Source organism: Acipenser ruthenus, chromosome 47 (genome assembly GCF_902713425.1).
Source record: "Acipenser ruthenus chromosome 47, fAciRut3.2 maternal haplotype, whole genome shotgun sequence".
Classification (NCBI taxonomy): domain Eukaryota; kingdom Metazoa; phylum Chordata; class Actinopteri; order Acipenseriformes; family Acipenseridae; genus Acipenser; species Acipenser ruthenus.
Window position 1 is genome coordinate 6,460,519 of NC_081235.1, and position 14,249 is coordinate 6,474,767.

A 14,249-nucleotide genomic window follows, 5' to 3' on the forward strand; every position below is an offset into this window, starting at 1 on the left:
TTACGCGATGAACGTTCCTGCGTCAGTGCGGTGATGTGTTCCCTGTCCGAGAGCTTTTCTTTCTTTGTTTAACAAGGAGCTCAAGGCAGCGTTGCCATCCAGGACCAGTCTTTTAAGGTAAAGTGTTCTCATTTGAAGGATTTAAAGAGGCACTTACCCTTCCTCAAGCCTTTTTCTTTTTTTCATGCTCCAGCAGTGAATCGCATTGAAAAGCAAAGGGGCTTAACCTGTCTGTCAGGGAATATCAAGTTCAGCCTGCTCCTCCTTCGACCCTGGACTTCAGAGACCTGGCATGAACCCTGGAGAACGTTTAGAAGAACAAATGGACAGGCGACTTTGCCAGCAATTGCAAGGCCGCTCTTTGTTGAGTTGAATCCTGGTCCCTGTGCGGGGTATCACACAGTTCATTCACCCTATTGGCAAAACTGTATTGGAACCAGATATAAGGTGCCGTGACCGCGTCTCCCATTTGCCCACAATGCCTTAGCACTGGCAGTTTCATTCTTGTTACAAGCCGGAACACAAATGGCACGGCTCCTGACTGTAGCGTTATAAAGGGGGAGAGCCGTGCGCAATAACTAATCCACAGAAGTATTGCAGACTCACCCCTATATAACATATATATATATATATATATATATCTCTGTGTGTGTGGGAAATCAGTCTGCAATATTTGTGTGTATTGGCTGGGGTATAATGTGTGATAGATGTTACATTCATACCAGAAGCACACTGCAATGTTAATATTGCACACTCCAGCTCTGCTGTATACATGTCGCTATTGTACTGCTCCATTCGTATTGATATACGCTTCAGTGCTTTAGTCTGGCTATGGGGGTGATGCATCAAAACAGAGCTGTATTTCATATATATATATATATATATTCCTAGCTAGACATTGCTCTGGGATTTTTTCCAGCTCTGTGCGTCTTCAGCTCGCCGAAAGACATGTAGCCTCTTGAGAAACTTCGTATGAAATGCATTTTTTCATTAAAACGCAGCAGAATGGCACGTCCCAGTGATGGTTATGCGGGCGCATGCCATCCCACGAATTGTTACACTGTAATCCACACTAAGAGCATGCGGCAGGTGAACACAATGCTCTGGTGCTCTGAAAAACAGCTTTATAATGACCCTGAATTAGACAGGGTAGGCTGCCAATTAAAAATATAAAGGGGTATTGATTGATACGTTTGAATTGTAATAATTGCTGGCTGTGTATTGATCCCGGGGACTCAACCTGCGTCAGAAATCACAGGGGTGTGAAAGTCATCATCTTAATTTGAACCAGTTTAGTCGTAAAAAATCAAAGGCCTGCCCCTAAGCACAGGCATTAGTGTTTGATGCAGTAGATTGTCTAATTGAAGCCCATCTGTGCCAGTTCTCTGCAGTCGTCTTGTCTTCTAAGTAAATAAATTGCCCGGGTAGAACCGAAGTTTAATTTGTCATTCAGGCTTCTGTAAGTTGTATTGATGGTACTCAGTCACGGAGTTAACCCTTTTACAATGACAGACTGTCAGAAGTGTGTTTTCCTTGCACGTCAGCTATAGTAATTGATGGCAATTTTAAATGATAAAATGTTCATAACTGTTTATTCATTTTATAATTTTTTTCAGTAGAGGGAAACAAAAAATTCTTCAGCATGCTAACAGCAAAAGGGGGAAGTGAATACCCTTAAGCAAAATCATTGGGTATAGAAAAGGAGACCTTGCCTTATTCATGCAATGAAAAGGAAAGAGGTCTTGGTTGTAATGGAGGCTGTACCAGTGTACATGTGTGTGTGGGACCTACTGCTGATTATATTCTGGGGAAAAAGGTGGTAGCGTTTATTTTCTAAGAATGTCTCCTTTCCTAGAACTGTGCTCGGTGTGTTTTTGAAAGAACCCTAACTACTACGACAACTACTATGACTGCTCATCAAGCAGCACAGCAGGGCGGGGCTGGAGCAGGTCACATGACTAGCCAAGGGAGCAGCAGCAGCAGCCTTGTTTATGCTGGTGTAGGTCAGTGTCTTTTATTTAACACTGCAAGTTACAGGCCTGGATTCCTTCTAGAAGGGGGAGGAGGGCCGCTGCCGTCAACAACGCCAGGTTTGAGAAGAGAAAACAGGCTTTTCAATCATTCGCCGTTATCTCTCCCAGCAATCAAAACTGCATAGACCTGCCACCCCCCCTCTGATTGATGTGTCGCTCAGTCCTCTAAATCTTTTCGTTCGTTACAACAGTCGCTGAGTAATAAGCTAAAATGTCTGTTAAGAAGCCAGACACCCAAACAGTGCAGCGCAGTTCTGTGTAGGCCTATTTGTCGTGGCAATACAGACTGTTGCTTCTTCATCTGGTAAACGGTGCTGTACAGTGGTTCACTAACCCAACCGAGTGTTGAAAATGCACCAAACGGATGTGTGTCCCCCGACTTAATTCTTTGTAGTTAATTTTAAAGGTGTTCGGATGTTCTTTTAATTTTTGAATTAGCTGTAAAAAAAAAAAAAAAAAAAAAAAAGTATAATTTGTACCAAGTATAAAAGTATCATTTTCAACCTGATGACACTGTTAAGAATGGAAAGCCTGTACGTAATGTGTATGACAGTGTTATTTATGTCAGACCTCCTTTATGCATTGGCTTTCATTGCAACATGTTTTTTAAAACAGTCATGTATGAGCTCTGTCATATGAACGAATGCAAACATGGTCATTCTTGCCACCGTATACATTTCAAGCAGCCTAGTGTTGAATATTCAAACATTTGTCCCAACGCCAGTTCCATTACACTTCCTGCACATCATACAGCAAGCCCCCCTTTCAATCTGTCTCTCACAAGCTGGTTCTCCCCTTGTTTGGCCCACTACGAAAGCAGAAAGTTTGCTGTGCTCCTAATGCAGCGGTCTTGCGTGCTTCAGGGATTGAACATGCAAGTTGTCTCGTTCTGCTGGTGCTTGTGTGCTCTGCAGCCAGTTGCTCGGGTTGTCCACAAAGAGGTGCTTTGACATTTTGCACCACTGACTGTCTGAGATTCAGAAAGCACAATAATCTTTCCGCCTGGGATGCGGCTTCTACACAATTGCGTTTGTTTTTTACTAAGTAAATAAAGCAGTAAAGATACACCCTTTGCACTCATTGGTTTTATAGTTGTTTGCCCTGTAATGCGTGAGAGAAAGTGACTAAGACAAATGTTTTCCAAAGCTGAGCTGGGACTCCACACCTGGGCTGCAGCCTCAAGCGTATTTTCCTGTGGGAAATTTCGCTCCGAAGCGCTGTGAATCGGAAGCTGGCAACCTTGGCTCTCCCAGCCCGTTCCATAGCAGCACTGTGTTTCAGCCAGGTCCTTGATGAGTAAATTGACCCTGTTGATCAATTATAATAATGAAGGACTTGATTGGAACACAGATTTTCAATGGAATAGACTGGAAAATGAATGAATGGTTTATTAAACAGGGATGTGGAAAATTCAGTATAACCCTATATGGATTGATGTTGTGACCATGTGATAACAGCCAATTAGTTTCATAGAAGATTTAAACATTACATTTATGTAATGTAGATTTGCAACCTTTACTATAATAATAATAATAATAATAATAATTAGCATTATTGTTGTGGTGATGATCCTGTTGTCCGTTGTTCTGTGCACTGTTTACAGATGTTGATGTAGTTCAGAATCCTTTAATGTAATTCACTTTCTCTGGCATCCAGACTCCTCTAAAGTGTTATGAATATGAAGCAGGCTTCACTGTTTGCACGTGGTGGAGTGTGGGAGTGCATTAGTGCCATCTTACGCTCCACTAAAGCATATTTTACAACTCCTCTGTGTGCCAGAGTGCCACCTGAGTGTGTGGTTCACAGTGCTGGAGTGACTAGACAGTACATTAAACTGGAGATGTAACAGATCAAAGGACAGAATCTCAGAATATTAATATTTAAGTGCATTTATTTTCGACCCCTGTGGCCGATAGGGCGCCTGTGGCTCTGCAGTGGAGCCACTGGATCTGTGTTGTCCTCTGGCACTATAGGTCTGGTGGCATCGCTGTGGATCCGCAGTGTGAAAAATGACAGCTTGGCAGGAGCACGTTTCGGAGGACGCGTACTCCAGCCATCGTTTCCCGAGTCGATGGGGGGGTTGCGAGCGGTGGGCCCGGGGATACAGATAATAATTGGATGTACTAAATTGGGGAGAAAACCTGGGTAAAAAAAAATTGCCAATGACTAAATTAAAAAAAAAAAAAAAAAAAAAATCCCAGTTTTGACCTGAGTTTATGCATTTTAGCTCATTTGTTTTCTGTAATGAGTATGGTGTGCTTAAAGGGCAGGTTATTTCGCTGTTTGCTTTCTGGTTCCAGAGACTGTAATCTAAACTGCTCCCCTTGAACCCCCCATTTCCTGAGGTTAAGGTCTTTTTAATGCACGCACTGTACCTTGCCAAACACAAGCAGCTTAATCAGATTACAAAGTGATGCAACAAGTCACTGGGCATGACTAGTATTCCTTTAATGTGTCCTCATTCTGTAGCTTTAGGGAACAGTGTATAATTAAATCATCTCGCTATATCTTACCAATTTCCCCTCGCGCAGATTCATGAAATTGCATCGTTAGTAAACAAGTTTCTACCAAACCAGCCCGCTGAATGAGGATTGATGTCTCCATGTACTGTAGATTTCTCCATGTTTTTGTGCAGCAAGTAAACTGCATTTGTCTTTAATTTAATACAACTGTTCATAAGATTAAGTATTAAGCAGGGCAGTGGTATAGTTTATTGCTGAGGTAAGGAGAGGGAGCACAGAGCAGCGGTGCATTGTGGTATACTTGACGCACAAAATTCAAAGACTTAATAAATGAGGGCATGCCCATGCTTTAGTGCACTGGGACTTGGGTTCCAATCCAGACTGGACAAATGAATTAGGTGGATTGATTTGAGCTGCTGCATTTGCCTGGCATGTACTTGCATTGTGCTCAACGCAGGAAAAGAAAGTGCGATACAAATGTAAAGATTGTTATTGCTGTAGATGACAGTTATCTTAAGTGCTGCAGGCAGCAGAGCCTAGCACACACGCACACCCCTTGCTCAGATCCCAGTAAACTCTTCCGGAAGTTTATCGATTTTTACTGTAATCAGATCCAGTTGTTGTGGCTCTAAGGAAGAGCTGAGCAAGTAAATTATTTAAGAGTGTTGTGGAACGAGGTGATGTCACAGCGAGCACTTAGGTCAAAGTTCACCTACTGAAAATGTGTGCGTTACGCAACCTTGAAAATGCCTGTAAGCTATACAGCAGGAGCAGGGCCGTTTTATTTATTGAGTGTGAAGTGGTATTTAAAACAAATTGCAACATTAAAATGTTAGCATTCTCCAGATCTTTTAATAATCAAACTTGTATACACTGGGGGACCTGCACGTAACCCCAGACACTTCCTTTTTTTAGTGATAACAGGGCAACTTAAAACCAGGCAGTTTCAAACTCTCATCCTTGGAAACACAACAGCGTCGCAAGTGGCACATTTAGATCATGAGTTGGTTCATCTTTTCGAAAAGTAAAATGGTTTCTGTTAGCATCCTACTGCTGGAAAGAATCTTAGTGGCAATTTAGACAGACGTTTTTATAGCTTAGTAAGGTTGCCGCAGAATGGGTTAGTACAGCGTCATGCGGATAACCGTATGTTGTACTGAAAAAGTGTTCCACAATAGACTGAATCATAGCATTTTCTATAGTATCCTGTTTTTTTAAGTTATTTCCAAATAAAGGTGGGAAATACCGCCTAAATCCTGGGAATAAAAATCTAATAAAACGCATTTTCAGAGGGTGTCAAATCCTATTGTGTTTTTTTTTTTGTTTTGGTTTTTTTTCTCTGTCTGTTTCCTTTAAAAATATCCTTTTCAAAAACCCGCTCACAATAGGCACCACTGAGTTTCCCGACCACTGATGCGTCACATTGACCGATCACGTAAGCTGGGGCCAACTCGACACCGCTGCGGGCCTGGTGGGAACCCAAAAACCCTGTGTTCGCAAAGAAAGGTGTCCTTAAACTCCACCGCTCCCAGATACGTCAGCCAGCTCTGCAGAGCATCCTTTGCCAGGAGCCCAGCCGGGTCGGACCCATTCGCACGTCAATCCAGCGGGAGTGTCAGTAACGCGTCCTGCAGCAGCAGCAGCACAGGCTGTAATGAAATGACTCAGAGCAAAGATAAATAAACAAATTAGTGCAAGCAGCCCTGGGACACAGGAGCTATGATAAAGGAAGTGGCTTCCGGATCTGAGCTGAGTCACTCTTCAGTCCCAGGGAGCACGCCATTAAATGATGTTTCTGTTCATGATTTCTTTGTACCAGTAAACTGTGCATTTTGTCATTTTGGTGACGTGCATACAAGGGAACAGCTCAGAGAATGGCTGCTTTCCAAAGATCAAGTGTTTGCACGACGTAGTTCAATTACTACAGTAAGTGAGCAAAAAGTCACCACTACTATTGCCACTTAAATAGAGGACATCTACTGCAGGTACCCCCGACCCGGTGATCTGTTGTGTTATTTATTCTGGACTTGGCAGTCTGCCGCTTCGGAGTGCGCTGTTGAAAAGAGTTCATCATTTTATCTGTTGATTTGTTTATTTCTGCAACACAACGATACATATTTTGCTACTTCAAGTCCTAAGAAGCTGGTGCCTTGACCTCTGGGGCTTGGTTCAAATCCAGCCACAGGGCTAATAGGAAAGCTGGGAAGGATCTTATCTGCTCCTACTAAACTAAACAACATACAGTACACTGTCTGAAAGACTGAGCCGTGTTCGTAGAAGAGCGTCCGACTGACACACTGAGCTGGGGCCTGGTTTAGTCTTGTGTATTTACATTAAAGCCTGTTCTTGAATCGTAGGTATCGTAATTCAGTGAGTGAACGATTTCAATGTGTTGCAGGCTGTTAGCAAAGCCTTCAACACCCATTCTACTCGCAAAGCTGTTTGAGGAGAGCGTCTGTGCTCATTGAACTCGGGGTTAAGGAGCTTTGTGAATGAATTGGGCTTGTTTTATATGTTATTTCAATGAATCCTCGTGGGGCTCTGGGGAGATGGGAAAAGTTCTGGTAAGTCAAGTGCACTGTATGATGGTTTTCACTCATTTTACTCGGAGAATCTTTGTTCAGGGGAAGTCTACGTGTGTAGTTGTCATATACCGTACCACCAGTTTTTCAGCACATTCTGCTGCACCAGAAATACAACAATATGATTTTGGCTGGGGTGTCCCCAGCTGTCTTTTTTTTTTTTTTTTTTTTTTTTAATTCTGCAGTGTTTACGTACACGTACGCAAAATGAGATATGAAAATAAGCAGTTAAAAAATAAAATACCACAAATTGCAGAAATTGCAGAAAACACACTTGGCACATTTTGTAAATACATTGAACGAATCTACGAAATAAAATACACAACATTGGACCTTGAAGCAACCCTACTATTAAAAAACAAAACAAAAAAAGACTGTTTTCATGTTAAAACTGTTACCAATGCAAACCGCCCGTCGAACCTGTTGGAGCAAGTCAGGAAGCGTCTCCTTTCAGTGTTTTGTGAGCCTGCAGGGAAATCCATACTGATAACAAACAAGCAGTAGCTGCATGGGATTTAGTGCTGTTAGCAGGTCCTTTTAATGCCTAAACTGGTACCGAACTACTAAATGCAGCTACAGTATGTGGGACAAATTGTATTTGTTTACTAGCACGAGCTAGTAAACCTACAGAATCACCTAGAATTTCTTAGGGAAAAAAAAAATATATATATATAAATATATAATAAATAATAAAGGTAAATATATAATAAATATATATATATACAGAATCCAAAATAGTAGTGCAGTATTTCATTTCAGTTTTTCTTTAAGTATATGGAAAACTACAAAGCGGTATATAGTTCAATATGTTAACGTTACATTATTCAGCAGGTTTCATCGGACTTTATGAAGCAAATTTAGTCCTGCAGGGTGATGCAAAACGTTTGTCCTCAGCTGTATATGGAGAGCCTCTGCAAAATGATTTTCCATTCGTTTCATTTTGATTGGGTGTTTTGCACTACAGGGAGGCTGGAGGGGGTTGCAACTTTGAAAGCAAGCAGCACTCCTCATCTCTCCTGCTGTGTTATTCGTCTTGTGCTTATCTGAACTGTCAAAGTTGGCTTTGTAAACAGACCTTGGAGTTTTATTCTTCATGGAAAGGTACATTTCCGTGACGTAAGTATTACAGTACAGTTTGTGTCTTATCCCAGGGACAGGTGGCGCTTGTGTCTGTGCTGTTAATCCACCCTCCCTTTTTATTTCCAGATTCGGGGTTTGCTGTTTCATCAATGCTGGTGTTTGTGTGTTACGTGCAGGTGCGTGTGTCTAATGGAATTAGATTACTACTTGAATTTATTACCGCAGACTGTCGTGACGCAAGCCAAGCGAATGCGTCTAGTCCTGATATTTCAGCATTCTGTGTTGGACAACAAATGAGGTGGATCTTGCATTTCCTTAAATAGGTTGTGAACTGTTTTACAGTTAATTAAGCCAAATTAAAATGTGCAGTACCTTGTGATTTGTATGCATTCAGTGAAGCAGTGTAAGTAAGATTTTTAGAATGATCCAAAAAGACCACGCTTTAATCCAAAAGGAGGAATTTGAATATAACTTCTCATGTACAGCAGTTTCAGAAGTACCTTTGTCTGTATCGACAACCTGATCGCTATTTAACGGAATAGAATAGACTGGCCTTGTACAGATGTGCTGTAGATTTAAAGAAATATATAATTTTGCTAAAAAAAAAACGAAAGCATAGTAATTACATTGGAGTATAGTATTGGTTGCATTTGCCACCACTTTATACAGAAGACAATGAAACAAACTGACACTGCCTTTAGCAGTATGACTGCACACACTGAAGATTAGCAGATTAAAACAGAGGCAGTGGGGTAATGACCCTTTTTAAAGAAATCGGAACGAGACAGGAAAGGGATTAACCTAAAAATAGCCTTGACTTGACACAGTGGCATAACATTACAGACCGCTCTTTCATTTGATTCTGTGGTTAGTTACAGAGCATAGGAAGTACAAAGGAAGCAAGCTTGTAAAAACAAACAAACAAAAACTAAGAGAGAAAATGCAAATCTAAAAAAAAAAAAAAAAAAAGCAATAAAACACATGCACAACAAAACAAAACTAATTTCCTCTACGTGTGCCAATGCTTTGAATTGTATCCGTATTGTGGGGCTTGCAAAAGGTTGCAGATTCTCCTGCCTGCCCACCTAATTAATTCTTTTAACGTTCTGCTGTCTGTGCCCTGTCTGCTTTTTTAAGGATGCTGGGGTACAGCGAGGGGTTAATGGCGTGCTCCTCTTTTCTGACAGATAGAAGAAGCCATTCAATGGCTGCTTTCCCCAGCCAGCGAACACATTGGCTAAGGGTGAGGGTGGTTCTCCGGTCTGAGCCACTCTCTGACATGGATTTCTCTGGAGCCGGAGTGCATGGGCAGTGTTTCCAAACAGCCTTCTACAGGGAGCAGGGATCGCTTGTGAAACCACTGAAAACCTCCCAGGCTGATCACAGGGGGCCTTTTCTCCAGCTTCTGTTGTTTTTTTCCCCCGTAACTGCACTCCAGAGCGAGGGGGGTTTGCAGACAGGCATTGTGACGGCCACCCTGGAGGAGTGAGGAGGGAGAGAGGGGTCCATGTTGTTTGTGCTCCTACGGGCTGACCTGGTGTCACATGACAGAGGGGTTTTATGACACTAATGAAGTTGAACAGATCTGTCACTGGACTGTGAGTTCTCCTCTAAAGAAAGAAAGAACTAGGCACCCTTTTGCAATGATACCAAACCATTTTACTGGAGACCATTTTAAACCAGACCATTTAAATCCAGACTATTTCTGATCCCTTTTTTCATGCTTACTACAGCTTTTTTGTTGTATGCATTATTCAATTCCACTACTTACTATAAAAGCAGGACTTTTCTTAATTATGATTTCTTTTTTTGTTACTTGCAATCAAAAACTGTTCTACTTTGTACTATTTTCACTACATACTTTTGATGCCCCTACCTTCTGCCTTTTAAAGAAATTAGATTTATTAATAGGTATGCAAGTTTCCCACCTACTGTACTGTTCATTTTCTAAGTCTTACTTTCTGCCATTTCATTATGACAGGCAATACCTTGCTTGTAGTTAGGGATAGATCAGTTCTGTGCTTCCAAACCGTTTATTTGTGGCTGGTGTACAATATATGTTGTAAGATTCTGCGTGTACATTTGTCTTTTTTTTTTTTTTTTTTTTTAATGTCTTGCAGTGTGTGTCTGGCTGTGATTTGTTCATGAAGAAATGGTCTGAACTATGCTGTTTATGTGCTGGTTTGTAATGAGTGTCAGGGGTATTTGCTTTGTGCTTGCCTGGTTTGTGCATGCTGTCTGTGTCTGGCATGTCTTTTATAATGCATGCATGTGTCTGGGGTGTACGTGCTCTCTGGGTGTGTTGCTCCTGGGCAGCATGTTGGCTTTGGCAGCTAAAAGGAGGCACCTGTTTGTGGTGTTATTCGTTTTGTATCTTATTAAAGGTGTTGGCAACACTGGTAATTGAGTAGGGGGAAGGCACATGCAAAGCCTGTGCTGTGCCTAGGGGCACCATCTTTTTTCCTAAGAGATTATTATTATTATTATTATTATTATTATTATTATTATTATTTATTTCTTAACAGACGCCCTTATCCAGGGCGACTTACAATTGTTACAAGATATCACATTATACATTATTTCACCATACAATTACCCATTTATACAGTTGGGTTTTTACTGGAGCAATCTAGGTAAAGTACCTTGCTGAAGGGTACAACAGCAGTGTCCCCCACTGGGGATTGAACCCACGAGCCTCCGGTCAAGAGTCCAGAGCCCTAACCACTACTCCACACTGCTGCCTGAGATGAAGGAGCAGTTCTGTCTGGATCTTGGTCTTCACCCGTGCAAATACTGTGCTTTAGTCACAGAGCCGAGTCGTGATGACCACCGAACCTCCTCTTACCCGTGATCCGTATACATCGGCACAATCGCTCAGAAATTCGGATGACAGTTTGAAGAGCGGCCCTGCTTTCTATAAATAATGAATGCGACTGCATTGCCACTGCACTCTGCTCATCGTTAGGGATCTTTTCTGTTGCATATGTGTTTACTGCTTGTGAGGGTCCTAACAGCAACGCTGTATATAAAGAGTGTATTGAGAACATGTGCACGGAATAATCAAGCTCAGTTGTGTCTAATGAGGCGCATAGTAAAATTGCTATCTGTGCAAGCCATGGGGGGGAAAAAAAAACATTTTGTTGCGTGAACGTTATTCAGTTATAGCGCAGATTTGGCTCATATTTTCAGTTTTTTCTTTTTCTTTGGGGTATTTTTTCTTTTTTTCGATTCAGCACTTTTTGTTGGAACTTTTTATTTATTTATTTATTTTTTTGAGCATACCCAGTAGTTCCTAGGACTCTCTTCGAAGCCACATTGCCAGTGATGTATGAAATTAAAAGCTGGAAAGCGTGCTGCTTCAGAGAGCAGTAGCTTCGGCAATAGTTTAGGATTTCACCACTATGGGGCTAATCCATCAGTGAAAAAAACAAAAACACTTTGTAGAACGTTACAGAATACAGCAGATCGGAACAGAATGGTGGCAGGTTTGGGTCATGTGACTCCATCAGCATCTAGAACCACAGTAAGGGCCCAGCCTTTGCTGTACGGTCTTTCATCACAACTTGCGTAAAGAGCTGTCCCAAAGCTACGCAGACCCTTGACCTTAGTCTGGTGGAAGATGGAGCTTGGCAGCAGAGTTTCAGGTGTTTTCAGTCTCAGGGCTGTACCATTCCAGCCTAGCCTGTGTGTGTCTGTGTCTGATCAAATCGGTTTCTGATACTAAACGCACTTCGGAGTTTTGTTGTAAAGCATTATAAAAATGATTAGCTTTATATAAAAAAAGACCCCCATCTGCTGCAAAACATGTTGCATTTACTGTAGACCTCACAATAGAGGTGTTGGGAATCCATGCACGCCCAAGGATTTTCTTAATGTCAACTCTGATTTGTCGTCTTTGACCAGCGTCCATTGCATTATTCCAGGGTGGACTTCCAAGCATGTGATAGATACAGCACAGTATGAAAAGGGGGCACAGAGAAAAAGACCAAACACAATGCAACCCCCCCGGTCTTGGTATGTCTGTCGTTTTAATGCCAGCCCTGTTTCATTGCTGCAGATGGAAATTGATTCTGGCACTGATTTTGATATGGGGCTGGATCAAACTGGACCAGCCCAGCAGGAATTCAGCTATAGATTGAAAAGCAGAAAACTTAAAGGGATACATTGTACAGTGCAGTTTAATAAAGGGCCTTTTTGTCCATTTCTTATCAGCTAATTGGAACTCCCCTTTAAGTGCATAACGTAACATAGAATCCTCCTGTGAACGCCTACAGTCTGTCTCGCAGTCACACACCACTGTAACGGGCAATTAAATTCAGGGGCCCAGGTAATTGGAGCACATAAAAGTTGTGCTTATGTAAATGGGATTTCTTTTTTATGAAGCAGTTTGTGCTATGCAAATATTGAATAATGCAGTGTTCACCTAGACAGCCTCATGTGAAGTTTAGAAAGGTCTTTTGACAGTGGCACACATATATAGGTTAAGTGACTTGCTCAGAGTAAGTGAGTGATCCGGGATTTGAACCGGGGGACCTCCTGGTTACAAGCCCTTTTCTTTAATCACTGGACCACACAGCCTCCTATCTGTCTTGTATATTGCAATGTATATCTTCCAGTAGTAAGTACACCACTGCAGTTCCCGATACTGCTACTGAATTATTTCTCGTACAGTATCTGAACTTGTTCTGTGCTTTTAAATTATGTATGTGTTTCTAAAGTGAATTGAAGCCTGCTGTCACAGTGGACGACTCCCAGGACACTTGTGAAAGTGAGGATTTATCCCCGGGTAAAACAATTTTGATAAATAAATACGTCCTGTATGATGCTGCCTGTGGTCACTGTCTGTTTCACAGAGCTGTTCACCAGGCTGCCAGAAATCTGTCTTCCAACGACAGAAACAAACGCAGAATACACATGCTGTGCTTTTTCTCAAGCTGTAATAAGCATGGCTTTGAAACCTTGGTTTGATAGGCAGCCGTTAGGACCCCTTTAACCAGGTAAGAAAAACAAACCGTTTAAGACCGTTGTCAAATCCGGAAATGGATCAAACTGGCAACGGGACGTCTTTTTTTTCTATCCCTGAAGTACAACATATAAAACCTTTTAAAGCGATCTATAAAGCAGTTGCATGCTGAATTCCAAAATTCAGTAGCCAGATTTCACCCCTGGGAGGCTGCTGCCCGAACACAGTTCCTCTCAGTGATGTCATTGCGGGTAATAACAGATCCTTTATTCAGATGTGACTGAATGGGCACATCCCCTTTTATTCAAGTGCTGGTCAGCTTGATATTCAATTAAAATGCTTGGAGGAGTGGGCGGCTCATTGTGCAGCATTTTCATTACATTTCCAAATGCGTTTTCTGAATGGCTCTTGTGAATTGAAGTTGTCGTACTAACAAAAAAAGCAATTTAATCTCTAGTAGAGTCTGGACCTTCAGATGAGACGTAAAACCAAGGTCCCATCTGTAAGTCGCTTTTGATAAAAGCGTCTGCTAAATGACTAAATATATATGTATACCCCTTATGGGGTATTACAGCTGTGTGGAATGGTATTTTGTATGCAGTTACAGACCAAATTCAGTTATTTTTGTTGCTGAAAAAAAAGAAAATCTGTTACTCAATATCTGAATTGTTCTAAAACGCCTTTCTCTGGCAACTGAAAGTTAATCGAACCAGTCCCAAAATGAGAACAAAGTCAACGAGGACAAAGTCTCTCCTTCTGACACTGGAAGTAAAGCAGTTTTAACAGGTCGTGCCATCGCTGTTGTACCATCAAAAGAAACCGCTCTCTTTTGAAGGTTTTCTGAGGCGTTGAAAGCAGCTGAGAATAAAAAAAAAATTCAAACTAACTGAGAAAAAAAGTCAAGCAGTTACCCCAGCATTGTAAAAAAAAAACTCTCCTGTACTTTCCAAAGCGCTGGACACAAGCAGCTCTGCATCGTTTCATATTGAAACGAAAGTGACAGCAGCTCCGTTGTGCATTGATGACTAAAATGGTTTGCTTACAGTGGATCTGCTGTGTGTGTGCTTAGTAGTGATGTTTTCTGATTTTAAGCAAACCTCTTGGTTTTGTCGCATACTTCTGCTGAACG

General features: G+C 41.6%; 1 protein-coding gene across 1 annotated transcript in view; it reads left to right on the forward strand.

Annotated features, from left to right (window-relative positions):
- The window catches only part of LOC131721046 (insulin receptor-like), an 88,269-nt gene that overhangs the window by 41,247 nt on the left and 32,773 nt on the right, over positions 1-14,249 (forward strand). The gene's annotated exons all lie outside the window — the stretch shown is intronic.